Source organism: Panthera onca, chromosome D3, assembly GCF_046562875.1.
Source record: "Panthera onca isolate mPanOnc1 chromosome D3, mPanOnc1 haplotype 2, whole genome shotgun sequence".
NCBI classification, from domain to species: Eukaryota; Metazoa; Chordata; class Mammalia; order Carnivora; family Felidae; genus Panthera; species Panthera onca.
This window is the reverse complement of record NC_138350.1, coordinates 30,780,031-30,798,588: the sequence shown is the minus strand read 5'-3', so window position 1 is coordinate 30,798,588 and position 18,558 is coordinate 30,780,031. Positions and strand designations below refer to the sequence as shown.

The following is an 18,558-nucleotide window of genomic DNA, read 5'->3' as shown; positions in this document are numbered from 1 at the left end:
CATAGTTCATTTATATATTCATCTATTGAAGGACATCTTGGTTGCTTCCAAATTTTGGCGATGTTGGATAAAGCTGCTGTAAATATTCATGTGCTGATTTTTGTGTGAATGTAAGATTTCAATTCATTTGGGTTTATACTGAGGAGTGCAGTTGCTGGATTGTAAAGTAAGAGTATGTTTAATTTTGTAAGGACATACTAGACTGTCTTTCAAAGTGGTTATATCATTTTGCATTCATTCCAGGAATAAATGAAAATTCCTATTATTCCATATCTCTACCAATATTTGGTGTTGTCAGTGTTTGGGGCTTTGGCTATTCCAATCATGTGTAGTGATACCTCATTTTAATTTGACTTAAGATATGGAGCATTCTTTGCATAGGCTTATTTGCCATCTGTGAATCTTCTTTGGTGAAGTGTCTGCTCAGGTCTTTTGCCCATTTTTTAGTCAGGTTGGTTTGTTTCTTACTGTCAAGTTTTAAGAGTTCTTTGTATATTTTGGATAACAATCCTTTATCAGACATGTCTTTCACAATATTTTCTTCCAGTGTATGACTTGTTTTCTCATCCCTTTGACATTGTCTTTCATAGAGCAGAAGTTTTAAATTTTAACGAAGTCTAGCTTATCAATTATTTCTTTGGTGGATTGTGACTTTGGTGTTATATTCAAAAGTCATCACCATACTCAAGGTCAACTAGATTTTCTCTAAATGTTACCTTCTATGAGTTTTGTAGTTTGGCATTTTACATTTAGGTTTATGGTCCAATTTGAGTTAACTTTTGTGGAAAGTATAAGGTCTATGTCTAGATTTTTTTTTTTCAAAGTTGATTTTCAGTTTTTCCTGCATCATTTCTTGAAAATACTACTTTTTTGCCAGTGTATTGCCTTTGTTCTTCTGTCAAAGATTAGTTGACTATATTTAAATGGTCTGTCTGGGCTCTTTATTCTGTTCCTTTGATCTGTCTATCCATGCTTTCATCAGTATCATGCTAAGTCTTAAAGTCAGATAGTGTCTGTCCTCTGATTTTGTTCATCTCCTTCAGTATTGTGTTGGCTATTCTGGTTCTTTGGCCTCTCCATGTAAACTTTAGAATCAGTTTTTTGATTTTCACAAACTAGCTTGTGATTTTATTCATTGAATCCATAGATCATGTTAGGAAGAACTGACATCTTAAAACATTGAGTATGCCTATCAATGAGCATGGAATATTTCTTGATTTACCTACTTCTTTAATTTCATTCACCAGAGTTTTTCTGTTATAGATCTTGTACATATTTTGTTAAATTTATACCTAATTTCATTTTTGGAGGTGTTAGTTTAAATGATACTGTTTTAAATTTCAAATTCCACTTGTTTATTATTGGTAGTAGGGTGGTGATTGACTTTTTTGTATTAACCTTGTATCTTGCAACCTTACTTTAAAGGTTTTTGGGTTTTTTTTTTAATGTTTATTTATTTATTTTTTTGAGAGAGAGAGAGAGACAGACAGACGTAGTGCAAGCTGAGGAGGAGCAGAGAGACAGGGAGACACAGAATCCCAAGCAGGCTCCAGGCCCTGAGCTGTCATCACAGAGCCCAATGAGGGGCTCAAACTCATGAACTGTGAGATTATGACCTGAGCCGAAGTTGGATGCTCAACCGACTGAGCCACACAGGCCCCCCCTTACTTTAATCATTTGGTTTAAGAGTTTTTTTTTTTTTTGTTTGTTTGTTTATATTTGTTTGGATTTGCTGTAAGGCAATCATGTTATCTGTTAAAAAAAAAGACAGTTTTACGTCTTCTTTCCCAATCATATACCTTCTATTTTATTTTCTTGTCTTACTGCATTATCTAGGACTTCAGTACGATGTTGATGAGAGGGGACATTATTGCCATGTTTCTGATCTTAATAGGAAATTTAGTTTCTCACCATTAAGTAGGATATTAGCTGTAGGTTTCTTGTAGATGTTCTGTGTCAAGTTTAAGAAGTTCCCCTCTATTTCTGTTTTGCTGAGGATGAATTGATTTTTACTTTATGACCTCATCTGAATAAGTTTTATTTGGTGAGTTAATCTTATTTAGTTTGGAGTTTAGCTTGTTGTTGACATGATAGATATGTTTGATATAAATTCTGTTACATTGTATGTTTTCTGTTTTTATAGTTTACTTTAAGTCTTCTTCATTATGTGACCTACTGTTTATGCTTACATGTTTTGTTTGAGTTCTTTCATATTATTTTATGGTTTCTGTTTTCAGAGTTTTGTAAGTCTTATTATGGGGTCTTTTTATACTTTATGTTTTATTTTTGTTATTTATAATTGTTTTTTTCTAGTAGTAATTTTTTTTATTACAGCTTTATGAAATACCTTTACTCCTCTCTTTTGTTTGAGAGAAACTTCTAAAGTGAGCAGTGCTGTTTAGCCTATATCTTTCTTCCTCTTTGACCCCTCTTTCCCTTCTGGTACTTGATATTAGTCAATCATATTGTCTAATAGTGTTTCCCTTTGTATTGTTAGATAAGCTTATACATATTACTTTTTTCATTACACTTGAATGATATCTTTTGAGTTTCAGCCACTAGGCAAACAGTGACATTACATTATATCCACCATCTTTTACTGCTTCTTCTTTACTGCCCCAATTTTTGCTGGTTGTATCATTTTTATACTGTCATACATTATAAAATTTACTTTTGGCTTATCCCTTTAATCTTTATATTTGTTTTAATCTCAGTTCTACAGTTAAATGAATTTGACAGCTCTTTTTCCCAGTTGTCTCTTGGATTCAGTGGGACAATAGTTCCTGAGTTCTGAGGTATACAAAACTATTAGTTTGTGGGCTTTGTACTTGAAGGAATACCTAGCTGGATATGAAATCCTTGGTTCATACTTTATTTGCTTATGCATTTTAAGTATTTGGAAGATTTACTCTCCTGGTTTATGAGATTGGCTATTATTGTAAAGAACTATCAGGCAAGATTAATGCGTTTACATCTGATAGGTGACTTGGCTTTTTTCTTTTTGTCTAGCTGCCATAAAGATTTTTTTCTTATTTTGGAAGTCCAAATTTGTTATGTCCAGTTTTACTAAGTTATGCCTGATGGTTGACAATTCTGGGTCAGTTTCCTTGTGACATAGGTTGCCTTGTGTGTCCTTTCATTATATCCATTTAAGTATCTTTGTATTCAGGAAAATTTTCTTGAATCATGTCTTTAAGTATTTGTTTCATTCTATTATCTTTTAAAAATATTTTAGAGACATATGTTGAATCTCATTTGCCATTTTTCAGAATCTGCCATTTTTTCTCCCCAATTCTTCTTAAGTCTTTCTTCAGTTCAGTTTTTTTTTTCTTTTTTAAATCCCTACCCTCTGCCCCTTCCTTTATTTTCTGAGGTATCTTTTCTGTTTTGTGCTCATTTCAAATTTATTTTCATTTCTGTGATTTTTTTCTTCCCCTAAAATTTCTTTTCTGATTTCTGCCAGCCATATTTTATTTCCTTCCTCTTGATTCTTACCATATCTATCCTAAATTTTTCCGTTTGTACTTTGTAGTCTTTTTCCTTCCCCTTGGTTTTCATAGAGATGATTTCCTTGTTAAGTTTTAAAAAAATTTTGGAAAATATTTGGATACTATTTTGATCTGTGGCAACATTCTAGGGAGTATTCCTTGTCTGTTGATAAGTTTTATGGTTTTACATTTTTTCTGTAGAATACCTTTTTTATTGCTTCTCCAGTTCTTTTTTTTTTACTACTCATCACTGAGTACACTGGACTTTCTGAATCCAGGTTTTTTCAAGATGTATTGTGGTATGGGGAAGCTTTCAGTATAGCTTTCCAGGCTTCACAACCCAGAGCCTCCCTCCATCTCTGCTGCAACAGAGATAGGGCTATTACCAATAAATATGGCTCATTCATGAGATTTTTTTTTTCCAGCTGTGAAATGTTTTGAATAGTCTCATCTCTTCTGATTCTTTGAACCTTTGTAAGTCCTGGAGAGCTTCTGCTACCACCTGGCTCCTACCATTTCTTGCACCCATTGTTGCAAATGTAGGATATAGCTTTTGTTCTTCAGGATGGGCTCTTCACCTTTTCAAGTATGTTTTCACTTATGATGCTTGGAATCTTCTAACACTGAGTCGTTTGTAATTCTCTGTGCTTCTTTTCTTCACTTCCCCCTGTTTCTTTCTGGCCAGTCTCACCTGCTTGTGGTAGTTATTACAGATATTTTGAAGTCTGTAGATTGCACCTATCTCCTAGTTGCAAGGAAAATAATGTTTGAAAATTCCATGTAACCTTTTTTTTCATTGTCTTTTGTGTTTGTTTAATATCCAGAGGAGGAGAAAGTTCTGTTGTTTCCATTATTATGGATAAGGATATGGATAATAGTTTCTTGAAAGTTAAGGAACTTGAAAATTGCCACCCAGCAAAAGGCAGAGTGAGGATTCAAAATTAAGTTTAAAATTTAGCTTATGTTCTGTCACTACAACCTTATGTGTCCTCAGGTTTGGAAGTATACTCACAACAGAGAGTAGTTATATGATCAAAGAAATCTTACTCTCATTGGATATTTGTCACAGAGGTAGGTGCCTTTAAGTAGCAAGTAATGGTCCTGGAAAATTTTTGAAGCTTAATTTACTGGAACATTAAGAACTTCATGATCTTCTACAGCTTCAAGTTTCCTCCCTCCCTTCCATTCCTCCCCCCCCCCCCCATCTTTCTGTGGCCCCAAAAGGAGACTATAGATAGATAAGGCTGTCTATTTCTTCTGCTGTCTTTCTTGCAACTTCTTTGAACACGATGATGTTTTATATTACCCATCATTCTTCCTTTCTATTCTACCTTGATTATTCCTTTTTAGAAGTAGACTCACTAATATAATATGTGCTCTCCCTTTGTTTTGTTTAAGGCGACCTCCAGTCAGACATCCTTTGGAGAGAAGGGATGAGTGGGTAAAATATGATTTCTTTTTTGATCTTTCCTAGTTTCACAAGTTTAAGGTGGTTGTACTTTTTGAAACAGATCTAAAAACAGTAATTGCTGCTGTTGACTCTGACAGGATCCTCAGCCCTGAACACTGCTGTGCCCTTCTTGAATATAGCATTTGTGGATTTGTTTGTGAATGCTTCTGAGAGTGTAAAGGTTACTCTCACACATGTGTTTACTTTGTCAAGATAAGGTTCTGGTAAAAATAGAATTGAATTGCCATGTTCTCCATCTTTATATTTCTGTGAAGAACAGTTTAGTTTTCAGAGGTTATTAATGGTTGTTTCTCTCTCTCTCTCCCTCCCCTCTCTATATATGTAGATATCTATCTATCTATCTATCTATCTATCTATCTATCTATCTATAGATACAGACGATATATATGTCTGTATCTAGATATCTATCTGTAGATATATCTATATATAGATATATGTCTGTATCTATAGATAGATAGATAGATAGATATGCGTGTGTGTGTGTGTGTGTGTGTGTGTGTGTGTGTGTGTGTGTATTTGTGTATTTAAATGCTTAATTGCTAACTCTTAAGACATCTTAGGATCAGACTTAGTTGTTTGTGCATATGGGCCCTATACACAATTTCTGGCTTATGTGCTTTTTTTTTTTTTTGTTTTTAGCTGGGTAGATTTGTGGGAGATTGAGGGTGGAGAGTAGACAAGGAAGATTAATTTTTTAAAATATAAGTGTTTATAGCTATAAATTTCTGTCTTAACATTGCTGCATTTCATGTTTTAGTATGTTGTGTTTTCAAATGATACTTTCCATTGACTTTGTTTCTTCTGAAGAGGACATTGGTGAGTCTAGGGGATTTTTTTTTTTTTTTTGGTCTGCTTTGGGGTTGGATAAGCAAAAGATATTCTTTCTGAAGAATTCATAAGATAGTTAAAACTTTTGTTTATGCTTAATTTATAATACCTGTGACATAGCAGCATAGTTTGGTAGGAAAGACAGAGGCATTTGATAGTTTTATTTTCCCTATTTCAGGGCCTCCTTTGCATTGCAGCTTAGGAGTATTCTGTATTCTTTTTGATGCTATTGTAAATGGGATTGTTTTGTTAATTTCCTTTTTGTATTGTTCATTCTTAGTGTATAAATTTTTACATGTTGATTTTGTATCCTGCAACTTAACCATATTCACTTATCAGTTCTAACAGGCTTTTTTTATTTGTGTTTGTGAAAAATCTTCAGGATTTTCTACATATAAGATCATTTCATTTGTGAACAGAGATCATTTTATTTTATTTTTTCCAATTTGGATGCCTTGTATTTCTTTTTCCTGCCAAATTGCTCTGGCTAGGACTTACAGTACTATACTGAATAGAAATAGTGACAGTAGGCATCCTTGTCTTGATCCCAGTATTAGAGGAAAAGCTTTCCGTCTTTCACCATTGAGTATGATATTAGCGGTTTTTCATAAATGGATCTCAATAATGTTACAGGGTTTTCTTTCGGTTCCTAGTTTGTTGAGTGTTTTTATCATGAGCAGTGTTGAATTTTGTCATTCTTTTTTTCTCTATCAATTGAGATGATCATGTGTTTTTCATCCTTCATTTTGTTAACATAGTATATTACCTTGATATCATTTTTGATTATGCAAATAATTCTAACATTCAAGGAATAAATCCTACTGCATTATGTTGTATAATCCTTTTAATATGCTGTTGAACTTGGTTTGCTGGTAATTTGCATCAGTGTTTATAAGGGATATTGGTCTATAGTTTCCTTATAGTGTTTTTGTCTGGTGTTGGTATTAGAGTAATTCTGATCTCATAGAATGAATTAAGAAGTGTTTGCTCATGTTCATTATTTTAAAAGAGTTTGAGAGGGATCAGTGTTAATTCTTTAAATGTTTGGTAGAATTCACCAGTGAAGACATCTGGTTCTGGTCTTTATGAGAGGTTTTTTTTTGATTACTAATTCAGTTGCCCTACTTGTTATAGGTCTTTTCATATTTTTTACATTTTCATGACTCAGTCTTTGTGGGTTATGTATTTCTAGGAATCCATTTAGGTATCCAATTGGATACCATCTAGGTGTCTATTATGTGGCATGTAATTTTATTTCTGTAAAACGAGTAGTGTTTCCACATTCACTTTTGATTTTAGTATCAATCTTTTCTTTTTTTTCTTGGGTAAAGGTGTGAAAATTTGGTTGATCTTTTCAATGAATCCATTCTTGGTTTTGTTAACTTTTCTTTAATGTTTTTCTATTCTCTATTTCATTTATCTCTAATCTTTATTATTTTTTGTTCTCCTAGTTATGAGTTTAATTTGTTCTGTTTTTTAGTACCTTAAGGTGTAAAGTTATATTGATGATTTTAGATCTTTCTAAAGTTTATTATTTATTTTGAGAGAGACAGAGACAGCGTGAGTAGGGGAGGGGCAGAGATAGAGGGCTAGAGAGAGAATTCTAAGCAGTCTCTGTGCTGCCAGCACAGCTGCAGGGCTTGATCTCATGAAGCTGTGAGATCATGACCTGAGATGAAACCAAGAGTCAGACACTTAACTGGCTGAGCCACCCAGGTGCTCCTAGATCTTAAAAAAAAAAAAAAAATTAAGTTTCTATATTTGAGAGAGAGAGAGAGAGAGCGAGCGCAAGTGGGGGAGGGGAAGAGAGAGAGACAGACAGACAGACAGACAGACACAGAATCCAAAGCAGGCTGCAGGCTCCAAGCTGTCAGCACAGAGTCCAACATGGGGCTTGAACTCATGAACCATGACATCATGACCCAAGCTGAAATCAGATGCTTAACCAACTGAGCCACCCAGGTACCCTGCCCCTAAATTTTTTAAAATATAAGTGTTTATAGCTATAAATTTCTGTCTTAACATTGCTGCATTTCATGTTTTAGTATGTTGTGTTTTATTTTCATTTGTCTGAAGAACTTTTCTAATTTCTCTTACGATTTTTTCTTTGACCCAAACAAGAGCATATTATTTAGGTTCCTCAAGTTTGTGAATCTAACTTTTCCTTCTGGTATTGATTTCTATTTTTTTTTCCATTGTGGTTGAAAAGATACTTTACATGATTTCAGTCTTTAAAAATTCATTGACTTCTTCTGTGTTCTAACAAATGTTGTGTAATGAAGAATATTCCATGTGCATTTGTAAAAAGTGTATTCTGCTATTGTTGGGTGGAGTGTTTTGTGTATGTCTGCTAAGGGTGCTGTTGGTTGTAATGTTGAGTTTCTTTATTGGTCTTCTTTGTATCCATTATTGAAGGTGGGGTAGTGAAATCTATTATTTTAGACCTGTCTAATTTCTCTCTTTAATTCTGTTAATATAGCTTCATGAACTTTTGAGCTTTGATGTTGTTCCATATATGTTTATAATTGTTACATCCTTTTGGTTTGTTTATCTTCTCTATTTATTGTAACAATTTTTGACTTAGTGTCTTTTTTTGTCTCATTTGTATACCCACTCTTGCTTTCTTTTCATTAGTATTTACATGGAATATTTTTCAGCTGTGTATGTCCTTAGATCCAAAGTGAGTTTCCTATGGGGGTGCCTGGGTGGCTCAGTTAATTAAGCATCCAACTCTTGATTTCTGCTCAGGTCATGGATCTGACTTTGAGCCCCACATGGGGCTCTGTGCTTACAGTGCAGAGCCTACTTGGGATTCTCTCTCTTCCTCTCTTTCTGTCCCTCCCACATGCACTCTTTTTCTTTCTCTCTCAAAGTAAATAAATAAACTTAAAAACAAACACACACCCACACACACCCACACACACACACACACAAAAGTGAGTCTCTTATGGACAGAATATAGTTTGATCTCTTTTTTTTTTTTGAAATTCCAAACGCTGACAGTCTATGTCTTTTAATTGAAAAGCTTAATCCATTTGTGATAGGGAAGAACTTTTTATTCTGTTTTGTGTTTGTCTTATAGCATTTTTGCCTATTATTTCCTCCATTACTGTTGTTGGTTGATATTTTTGTAGTGATGTGTTTTACTTTCCTTCTCATTTACTTTTGTAAATAGTCTGTAGATTTTTTGTTGTTGTTGGTACAATGAAGATTACATATAATATCCTAAAGTTATAACAATCTGTTTTAGGTTAGTACCAATTTAAACTCCATTGTGTATAAATATTCTGCTTAAAAAAAACAAACCTCTGTTCCTAGTCTATGTTATTGATGTCATAAATGATACCTTTGTTATGTTGTGTACCTATTAACATAGATTTGTACTTATTCTTTAGATATTTTTTTAAGTCCTATTGATAAATAAAAAGGTTATAAGCCAAAATTACAATATTACTGGTTTTTATTTTTGTCCATGTGTTTACCAGAAAACTGTATATTTTTGTATGGCCATGAGTTATCTGTTGTCCTTTCATTTCTGCTTGATGTACTCCCATTAGTATTTCTTGGGAGTGGGAGGTCTAGTGGTAATGAACTCTATTATCTATTATATTAGCTTTTGTTTATCTAGGAATGTCTTAATTTCCCTTTCATTTTTAAATAACGCAGTTTGCCAGATACTGAATTCTTAATTGACACTTTTTCGCCCCTTTCAGCATTTTAAATTTATCATTGCACGGTGTTCTGGCTGGCTAGATTTCTGCTGAGAAATCCACTGATAATCTTATTGAGGATCTGTTTTATGTAATAGGTTGTTTTCTTCTTGCTGCTTTCATGATTCTCTCTCTGGTTTTCTGTGGTTTGATTATAATGTGTCTTGGCGTGAGTGTCTTTGTATTTATTCTGTTTGGAGTTTGTTGAGTTACTTAGAGTTATAGGCCTATGTTTTTTTTTCCCTCAAATTTAGGAAATTTTTGGCCATTTTTCTTCAAATAATGTCTGCCTTTTCTCTCCTTACCTTCTGGGACTCCCATAGTACATATTTTGGTCCATTTGATGGTGTCATTAAGTTCTTTAGGTTCTGTTCACTTTTCTTCAATTTTTTTCTCCTTCTCTGGCTCGATAATTTCAAATGACCTATTTTTGTGTTATCTAATTCTTTCTTCTACCTGTTGGAGTTCACTATTAAATCTCTCTAGGGAATTTTTCAATTCAGTTATTGTGTTTTTCAACTTAAGAATTTCTTTTTGGTTCCATTTTATAGTATCTGTTTTTTTTTTTTTTTTTTTTTTTTTTCATGTACTGTTTTCTTGATTCTCTTTAGATCTTTGTTCATGGTTTCCTTTGGCTCTTTGAACATATTTAAGGCACTTGTGTTAAATTCTTTATGTAGTATGTGTACTTCTTTTGTTTCTTCAGGAAAGTTTTTACCATTTAATTTTATTCCTTCAAATGAACCATGTTTTCCTGGCTTTTCCCTCTCCAGTTTTATTGAGATATAATTGACAGACATCACTGTGTAAGTTATGCTTTTTTTGCATGCCTTATTTTTATTGCATGCAATAAAATAAGTAAAATAGTAAAATAAAATAAATATATATTTATATATATTTATATATATTATATTAATATATATAAATATATATTTAAATAAAATAGTAAAATTAAACTATGCATTTGGAAAAAAAAATCCCAGCCACTTCCCCTTGTCTTTTTATAGTGGCTTAATTCCTAGGGAAGACCTTCATTGATTAGTTGGACATGTTATGAATTTGGGATTACTAAATTGTGAAGGCTTAATGCTTTTTGGCCTTTTTCTGGATATGTGTCTTGCCTGGGCCTGTGTGTATGCTTTCTTGATTTTTCCATATATACTGCTTGTAAATGTCTTAATTCTCTAAGATTCTCACTTTGATTTTTTTCTCTTGACCTTTCATTTTCTATTATATGCCTCTCTGTAAATTTCTTGCCACATGCATCTATGCATCTTATAGTCTCCCTGCAGCCTTTACTGCTGCTTTCTATTTCCTAGCAATTTTCCTAGCCTTAGATCCAAGCTGTGTTGGTTTTGTGCTGTCTGAGCTTTGAGTTAGGTGACACAGAGACTAATTCATTATTCAGTGCCCAGACAGGTTAGAACTTTGCAAAATAGGTCTCATCTGCTCCTTCTGTTTCAAGAGAGGAAATTGGGAACTGGGTTGCCACCTCTTCCAGATTAAGGCCATGCCAAGCTAGAAGGTTTTGGGACAAGGGTGAATAAAAGTGCCAGGAAATTTCTTACTTTGAATGTGGCTTCTTGATCAGTCTTTTGCTGCTTGATTGCTGTAGACTTTTGTTTTCTACAGCTTCTGTAAAATTAATGTAGCCAGTCTGAAGTTGTGTGTTTTTTGTTTCTGTGGATGAATGAGGGCCTGGAGTCTCTTAGTTTGCTGTGTTGCTGACATCACTTCTCCAGATGTTTGCCCAAGTAATACATCAATGATTTTGCTCAAATGACTATAGACATTTAGAGTTTATTTAACTACTTTTAAAAATGCAATATGAAGTTGTCAAAGTTTTACAATAAAATTTCTCATATCAAAGTTTTCATTTTGCTGATATAAGTGCAATGCCACTTCTTTTTATTCACAAAAATGAAATTTGCTCTTAGTGGTGATATGAATTTTTGTCTGATTTTGGGCAATCAGCCATAATATGGGAATCTTTTCCAACTGCTATTGGGTTTCCAGTCTTTAGTTTTCACATAGGGTACTGTCAATTAGAAATTGCATTTATTTTTGTGATGGAAAGATGTAGAGAACTAGAGGCAGTCTGAACTGATGTATACATAACCTGTTAAAGTGCAAATGGAACTGGGCCTGTGATGACTTAGATACTGTGCTTCTTGAAGGAAGGAAAATCGGTAAATGACCATTTGAGCCTTCTGATTGTGTGATTCGGAGACTATTCATCTGGTGTTCTGAACCCAGAATCTGTTAATAGATCTAAAGCAAACTTTCTTGTAAAATATACTCCAAAATCATTTTGCCGAGGATTTGCTGAAGTCTTCCTCAGTGTACAATTTGCCTCTCAATACTGATCGAAAGGCAAGGGTGCATGTTGTTAGATACTGATAGATGTACTATAGGCCTTTAGTGAGTTCTTGGCAGTTTAGGGTGTACCTTGTTTCCAGAGGCCATCTCCAATGTCACCAATATCCACTTTTTTTTTTTAATTTTTGTTTATTTTTGAGAGAGAAAGAGAGAGAGGCAAAACTTGAGCAGGGGAGGGGCAGAGAGAGGGAGACACAGAATCCAAAGCAGGCTCCAGGCTCTGAGCTGTCAGCACAGAGCCCGACGTGGGGCTTGAACTCACAGACAGTGAGATCATGACCTGAGCTGAAGTCGGACGCTCAACTGACTGAGCCACCCAGGCGCCCCACCAATATCCATCTTTATGGTTGTCTAGTCTGGAACCTGGTGTCAACACAGAGTGACTGAATTGGACCCCTGAAACTAAAATGAATGACAAGAGGTGGCTGTTTCCACCTCACTTCCATGCCTTTTGACACATTGATAGTAATATGTTCAATATACAGATTAAAGTTGTCATACTGTCACACTGTGGCAAAGAATGTTTGGCACAGGGAAACTTTTAGAGGCTGTGAGTGCTCCTCCAATTAGGTCTATGTTGTCAAGTTTTGTTTGTTTGTTTCATTTAATCAGACGTTACCTATTCATTTTATCTAAAATTGGATACTCCTAACAGTGCTTAAAACTTAGGAGCACTTGGAGACTTGATGAATCTGGAGATCTAGTGAGAAGCTGACTTGATCTTTCCATGTGGATAACCTGGATGGTTCTCAGATGCTGTTTAACAGAAGGCTCTGGTAATCAACTCACAAGAGAAATTAAGACCCTTTGCTCTTTGTCTTTCTTAAGGAGTTGATATTAGATGCCAGTTATTAGGGAGTCTTATGAGAGAGTTACTTAATCATCCACATTAAGTAGTGAAAAATGTTGAGACATGCTGATGGCATTTAGTGTTTCTAGAATGACAAAATGCTTACTCATTATGATTTGCTGAGACTTCTCATACCTATCAGTAGTTTACTTCTTTTATGCCAAAGTCACTTTGGTCATTGCATAAGTGGACTTTTCATTTTCAAGTCTTAAGCTGGTTTTCTAGAAGCAGATCCTGAGACAGCAATACAGTTGCAAATGATTTATTGAGAACATATGCTCAGAAACAGGGGGTTAGGGAGAGCAGGATTGGACAATAGGGTGAGGAGCTAAACACATAAGTAGTTTCAGCCAGAATCTACTTCGGCACCATCCTCTGGGGTCTCCTCAGCATGAAGTGCTCTTATTTTGAGGAAGGTGGTAGGGCTTTTGTACTCATTACAGTCACTCTTTGGCTACTGGCTGCCTGAGGGCTGGAAGTGCTGAGGTATGGGGGTGGACCATTGGGCACAACTTCTGAGGGTGGTGGCTCCCATTCAGCCAAGATATCTGTAAACTTTTGGGGTATCTGTAAACTGTTGGGAGACAGCGCCCACAGCCTCAGGATGGGTGCAATGCCAATAAACCAAGCATGCAACGGACTCTGATAATGTAAATGCATTGTTTCAGGCAGTTTAGCATATTTAATTGAGGAAAAAATCCTCTAATTGTCCACTTTTATTATCTGTTTTATCATAAGTCAAGTGGAGAACATGTAGGGTTATAGAAGGAAAAAAGAAGTAAGACAGGCATTTTATTTAAAATGAAAAATAATAGTTCTTTTTTTTAATGTTTATTTTTGGGAGAGAGAGGGAGAGCATGCTTGTGAGTTGGGGAGGGGCAGAGAGAGAGGGAGACATAGAATCTGAAGCAGGCTCTGGTCTCTGAGCTGTCAGCACAGAACCCGATGCAGGGCTTGAACTCATGAACAGTGAGATCACGACCTGCGTCAAAGTTGGACGCTTAACTGACTGAGCCACCCAGGTGCACCTAAAAATACTAAAAATAATACTTCTAATTACTAATTTACTGTAAGATAAAACACAGATAAGAGAAACATATGGAACAAATTTTAGATAAGTAAATTATACTATGGTGAATATACCTGTAACTGTCACTGACAACAAGAATAGAGCTTTGCCACCCACCCAAGAAGTCCCCATATGCACCCCTTTCCTATCTCATTTTATTTGTCCCTTCTTCCTTCCGAAAGTAACTGCTATCTTGTCTTTTATAATAATGGCTTATTGGCATTTCTTTATGATTTTATCATACAAATTTATAATTAAATCTTTAATACTTAAAAAGAACTGGATAAGTCTTTTAAGTTTCTTTTAATTTATAAGTTCTCCCTTTATACCTTTATTTTCCTTTAAGTTTATTTGTTAAAGACCTGGGCCCTATTGACCTATAGTTTCCTTCACTCTGGATTTTGGTACTTGCATAGTCATCATGCAATTCAGCACGTTTCTCTGTCCTTTATAATTCCTGTAAATTGGTAGCTATATCCGGAAGATTCAGAATTTGGTCTAGAAGATGATTTGTGTTCTTTTATCAGGAGGCATGTAATGTCTGCTTGTCTACTCTTCTAAGTTTTTTTAAAAATGTATATTTATTTTTGAGAGAGGGAGAGACAGAGGATGAGTCGGGGAGGGGAAGAGAGAGAGGGAGACAACAGAATCTGAAGCAGGCTCCAGGCTCTGAGCTGTTAGCACAGAGCCTGCGGCGGAGCTCGAACTCACAAACTGTGAGATCATGACCTGAACCCAAGTCGGACGCCCAACCGACTGAGCCACCCAGGTGCACCGGAAAGTTGCATTTTAAGAGCATAGTCTGAATACTAGGGATGCTCACTGATACTACGTTCTTGTTTTTAGGCCTTTTCAATGAATAGAGCTAGGCATATATACACAGCATAAGATTAAAAAGGCCTTGTGAATTTATCTTAATATGTTCAACTCAAATTTAGAATTTCAGGATTACTGGGTTTTTACCTAACCTTTTCTGTATTACATTATCTCCTTTCTTCTATACTAAAAATCCTGGTTTTCAAGGATATGAGGAATGATGGAATTAGAATATCTCATGCTTACTCCTTTGATTTATCTCATTTTATGTGTACAGCAGAGCTAGAGGAAAAATACTAACACTATAACCACCAATTATGATTACTAAAAATAGTTGTTTTCGGAGGAAGGGATATTCTTGCCCTGTTCCATTTAGAGTTTTTCAGCAATTAAAGTTTTGAACGATGGTGCTAAGGTCTGAATGTGTCCCCAAACTTCATATGCTGAAATCCTAGCCTCCAAGGTTATAGTGTTAAAAGGTGGGGCCCCTGGGAGGTGGTTAGGTATGAGGGCCAAGCCTTCTGAATGGAATTATTGCTCTTAAAATGGAGACACCAGAGAGTTCGCTTGTGCCTTCTGTGTGAGGTTACAGTGAGAACATGGCTGTTTGTGAGGAAGTTCGCTCTCAGCAGACACAACACACTGAATCTGCCAGCACTGTGTTCTTGGACTTCTCAGCCTCCAGAACTGTGAGAAATACATGTTGCTTATAAGTCATCCAATTAATAGGGTTTTTGTTATAGCAGCCTAAGTAGACTAAGACAGATATTTTATATATTTTTTAAATTTTTAAAATTTTTAAAATTTACATCCAAATTAGTTAGCATATAGTGCAACAATGATTTCAGGAGTAGATTGCTTAATGCCCCTTACCCGTTTAGCCCATCCTCCCTCCCACAACCCCTCCAGTAACCCTCTGTTCTCCGTATTTGAGAGTCTCTTATGTTTTGTCCGCCTCCCTGTTTTTATATTATTTTTGCTTTCTATCTGGAAACAGTAAATATATTATAAAAGGGTCATAATTCAGAATGGCATTGATAGGCTAGAAACATTAATTAACACAAATATGATGAAATTTAATATGGGTGAAAATGCAGGTTTGAATTGTATTTTGGTTCAGAAACCGAGTTACATAATTTTAGGATGGGAAAATGAAAAGGACTAGATGGAGAAGGGGTTAGTAGTAAAACAGAACACAGCAAAACTAAAAACTATGATATGTATCAAGAATATGAGGCAGCTGAAAATAAACAAAACCCCATGGATTTTCATGCTGCATTCATAGAAGACTAGTGTCTAATCAGTGCCTGTCATTTCCCCATGGAAACCCACATTGGTTAGGCCACATTTGTTTTCAGTTTTAGGTTTCATACTAAAGTATGGATGATGATACACTAAAAAATTTGGACATGATGTCACACGAAAAGTAAACTGAGGAGCCCAAGGATGGAGAGGACTCCATATTTGTAAGACAGAGGCCTTACATAAATGGAGTGGCTCTTTGGTGAAAGAAGTGGGGTTTTAGCATTGGAATTATCATTCTAGGGCCTGTGAGTACAAGGTATAGGGAAGCAAAATTCTGCTCCATCGTTGGAAGGTTGTTTCTTTGACAGTTGAAGTTGTCCAACAGTGGGATGGACTTGTCAAGTAATGAACTTCCCTGTCTTTTTAATTTTTTTTTAAGATTTTATTTTTAGGTAATCTCTACACCCAATGTGGGGCTCGAACTCACAACCCTGAGATCAAGAGCTGCATGTTCTACTGACTGAGCCAGCCAGGTGTCCCGAGTGTACCTGTCTTTACAACTGTTTAAGTTAGTTTACAAGCAAAGTCATATTGTTACCTGTGAACTTTAATACTCTGCTTTCCATTTACTATGTAATAATAGCAGGGAAGGCATTTTTTATGGCAGTTAAACATTGTGAGCTCATTTTTGAGAATTTAATTATCAGAGAGTTGTCTCTCGTGGACAGATACCTAATAAGGAGACACTGCCAGTTGAGTTTGATGTTATAATCACATAGATGATGAATGATAGGAACGTTGGTACTTCCATCAGAAATATTATCCCGAGGAAGGAAACTTTCTGGTGACAGCTACATTAAACACATCTTGGTGAAAACGAGACACAACAGCTGCAAAGGGTACACATTCCTCCAACCTGTTCAACCCTCACATGACACTATTCTTGAGATCGGCATGTGTGTTTCAAAGATTTCCTTTCAACCAACAGGCATATAGCTAAGACACAGTTGGAAATTGATTAATTTTTTTCTGACTGTTGTTAGCCTTTGAAATCAATGAGACTAAGGTGTTTGCACTTTCTGATGGAGCATAGAGAATGTGAGCTGTGGGTGGGCCATGGAATCAAAAGACTTAAACTTCACGCTGTAGCCAGTTTTGGAGAATGGTATCTCTCTGGAGTGATGAACAAGGTGTGGCCTCCCAAGCTCTCAGCCAGGTTCTCTTTATCCAAGACCCAGGCTTTCCACTTTCTTGATTTCTCTTGTTATCAGTGGAGAAAAAAATTGCATCTCTGAGCCACTGTGGAAGCAGGTTTATTTTAAGGTCAGACCAAGAATAAATAACCTGTAGAATTTCTCTTTCCAGAAAAGTGTGTTCTCTGCTCTCAGGAAGGTTGTAATTTAATTGAGTAGGTAGCTAGATAAATACAAGTGAAGAGATAAGCAGCATTACAGTGTACCTTGCAAGGACAGTTATCAATATTTCTCAGTGATAATTCTCTGTAGTTTTTGGTCTCCGTGTTATCATGTGTTTTGTCCTGTTAGACTTTGGGCCTCTGTTATAGATATCAGTACTAAAATAAGTAAGTATGACAAAAGATGCCTGCAGTTTTAACTCATGGAATTTTCAAGTCATACTTACAAAAATGACCATGCCTAGCCATGAAAAGAACACAAGTAAATATAATGTGGATTTTCCAATTTCTGTCTTTAAATATACTGGCCATTTAAATTTATTTACAAAGATAATTTGGCTCAAAAAATTCTCTAGTATTATTACTTGAAGGTGAAAAGGCCACTGAAAGGGTAGATGGACACCTTCTCATACAGGGCCTCTCAGGAGTGGAAACGGAGTAAAAATAGAAAGACTGACATGCACTGCTTTTTTCATAATGCAAGTAAGAGGGGATATGAAAGTGTCCGCTCATGGCCCCAGTGAGAATTTCTGATATATATACATATACATATGTATTTTTTTAAGTTTATATATTTTGAGGGAGAGAGAGAGAATGAGAACGCAAGTGGGAGAGGGGCAGAGAGAGAGGGAGAAAGAGAGAATACCAAGCAGGCTCTGTGCTGCCAGCGTGGAGCCAGATGCCAGCTTGAAGGCAAGAATTGCAAGATCATGATCTGAGCTGAAATCAAGAGTCGGTTGCTTAACCGACTGAGCCACCCAGACACCCCTCTGATATTTTTTGTCCCATCTTTTTTCTCCTTTTCTCCCCACTGAATTTGGTCTCTTTTACCCCATGAGGAGAAGGCAGATGGATGGGATATGAATATAACAACTTCACCAAATTTTGTGTTAAGAAATGCCTTTCGTGCCTCGTGACTCAGTCAGTTAAGCATCCAACTTTTGGTTTTGGCTCAGGTCATGACTTCACAGTTTGTGAGTTCGAGCTCCCCATCAGGCCCTGTGCTGACAGCGTGGAATCTGCTTGGGATTCTCTTTCTCTCCCCCTCCCAGCTTGTTCTCTCTTTCTCAAAGCAAATAAGTAAACTTAAAAAAAAAAAAAAAAAAAAAGAATTGCCTTTCAGAAGAAGGAAAAAAAAGGAATTGCGTTTTAGGTTTGCAAAAAATATTTGAATGTTCAGCTTGGGTGCATTGTAGTTATTGGCTTATAGAGAGAGGGAGTAGAGATAGTAGTACATGTTTCAAGTTTTGAGTACCAAGCAACCCCTGTGAAAGGAGCCTAATTGTTC

The 18,558-nt window shown here is 35.6% G+C and overlaps 1 protein-coding gene across 21 annotated transcripts in view; it reads left to right on the top strand.

Moving 5' to 3' along the window:
* Positions 1 to 18,558, top strand: part of LDLRAD4 (low density lipoprotein receptor class A domain containing 4) — a 443,967-nt gene that overhangs the window by 128,621 nt on the left and 296,788 nt on the right. For 2 of the 21 annotated variants that reach the window (XM_060613161.3, XM_060613158.3), the window contains exon 3: positions 10,271 to 10,303. The exons of 18 other annotated variants lie outside the window; for them this stretch is intronic. The gene's annotated coding sequence lies outside the window, so the exon portion shown is untranslated. Of the gene's footprint in view, positions 1 to 5,754; positions 5,776 to 10,270; positions 10,304 to 18,558 lie in introns of those variants that run through there. One more of the 21 variants, XM_060613167.3, reaches the window with a different exon arrangement.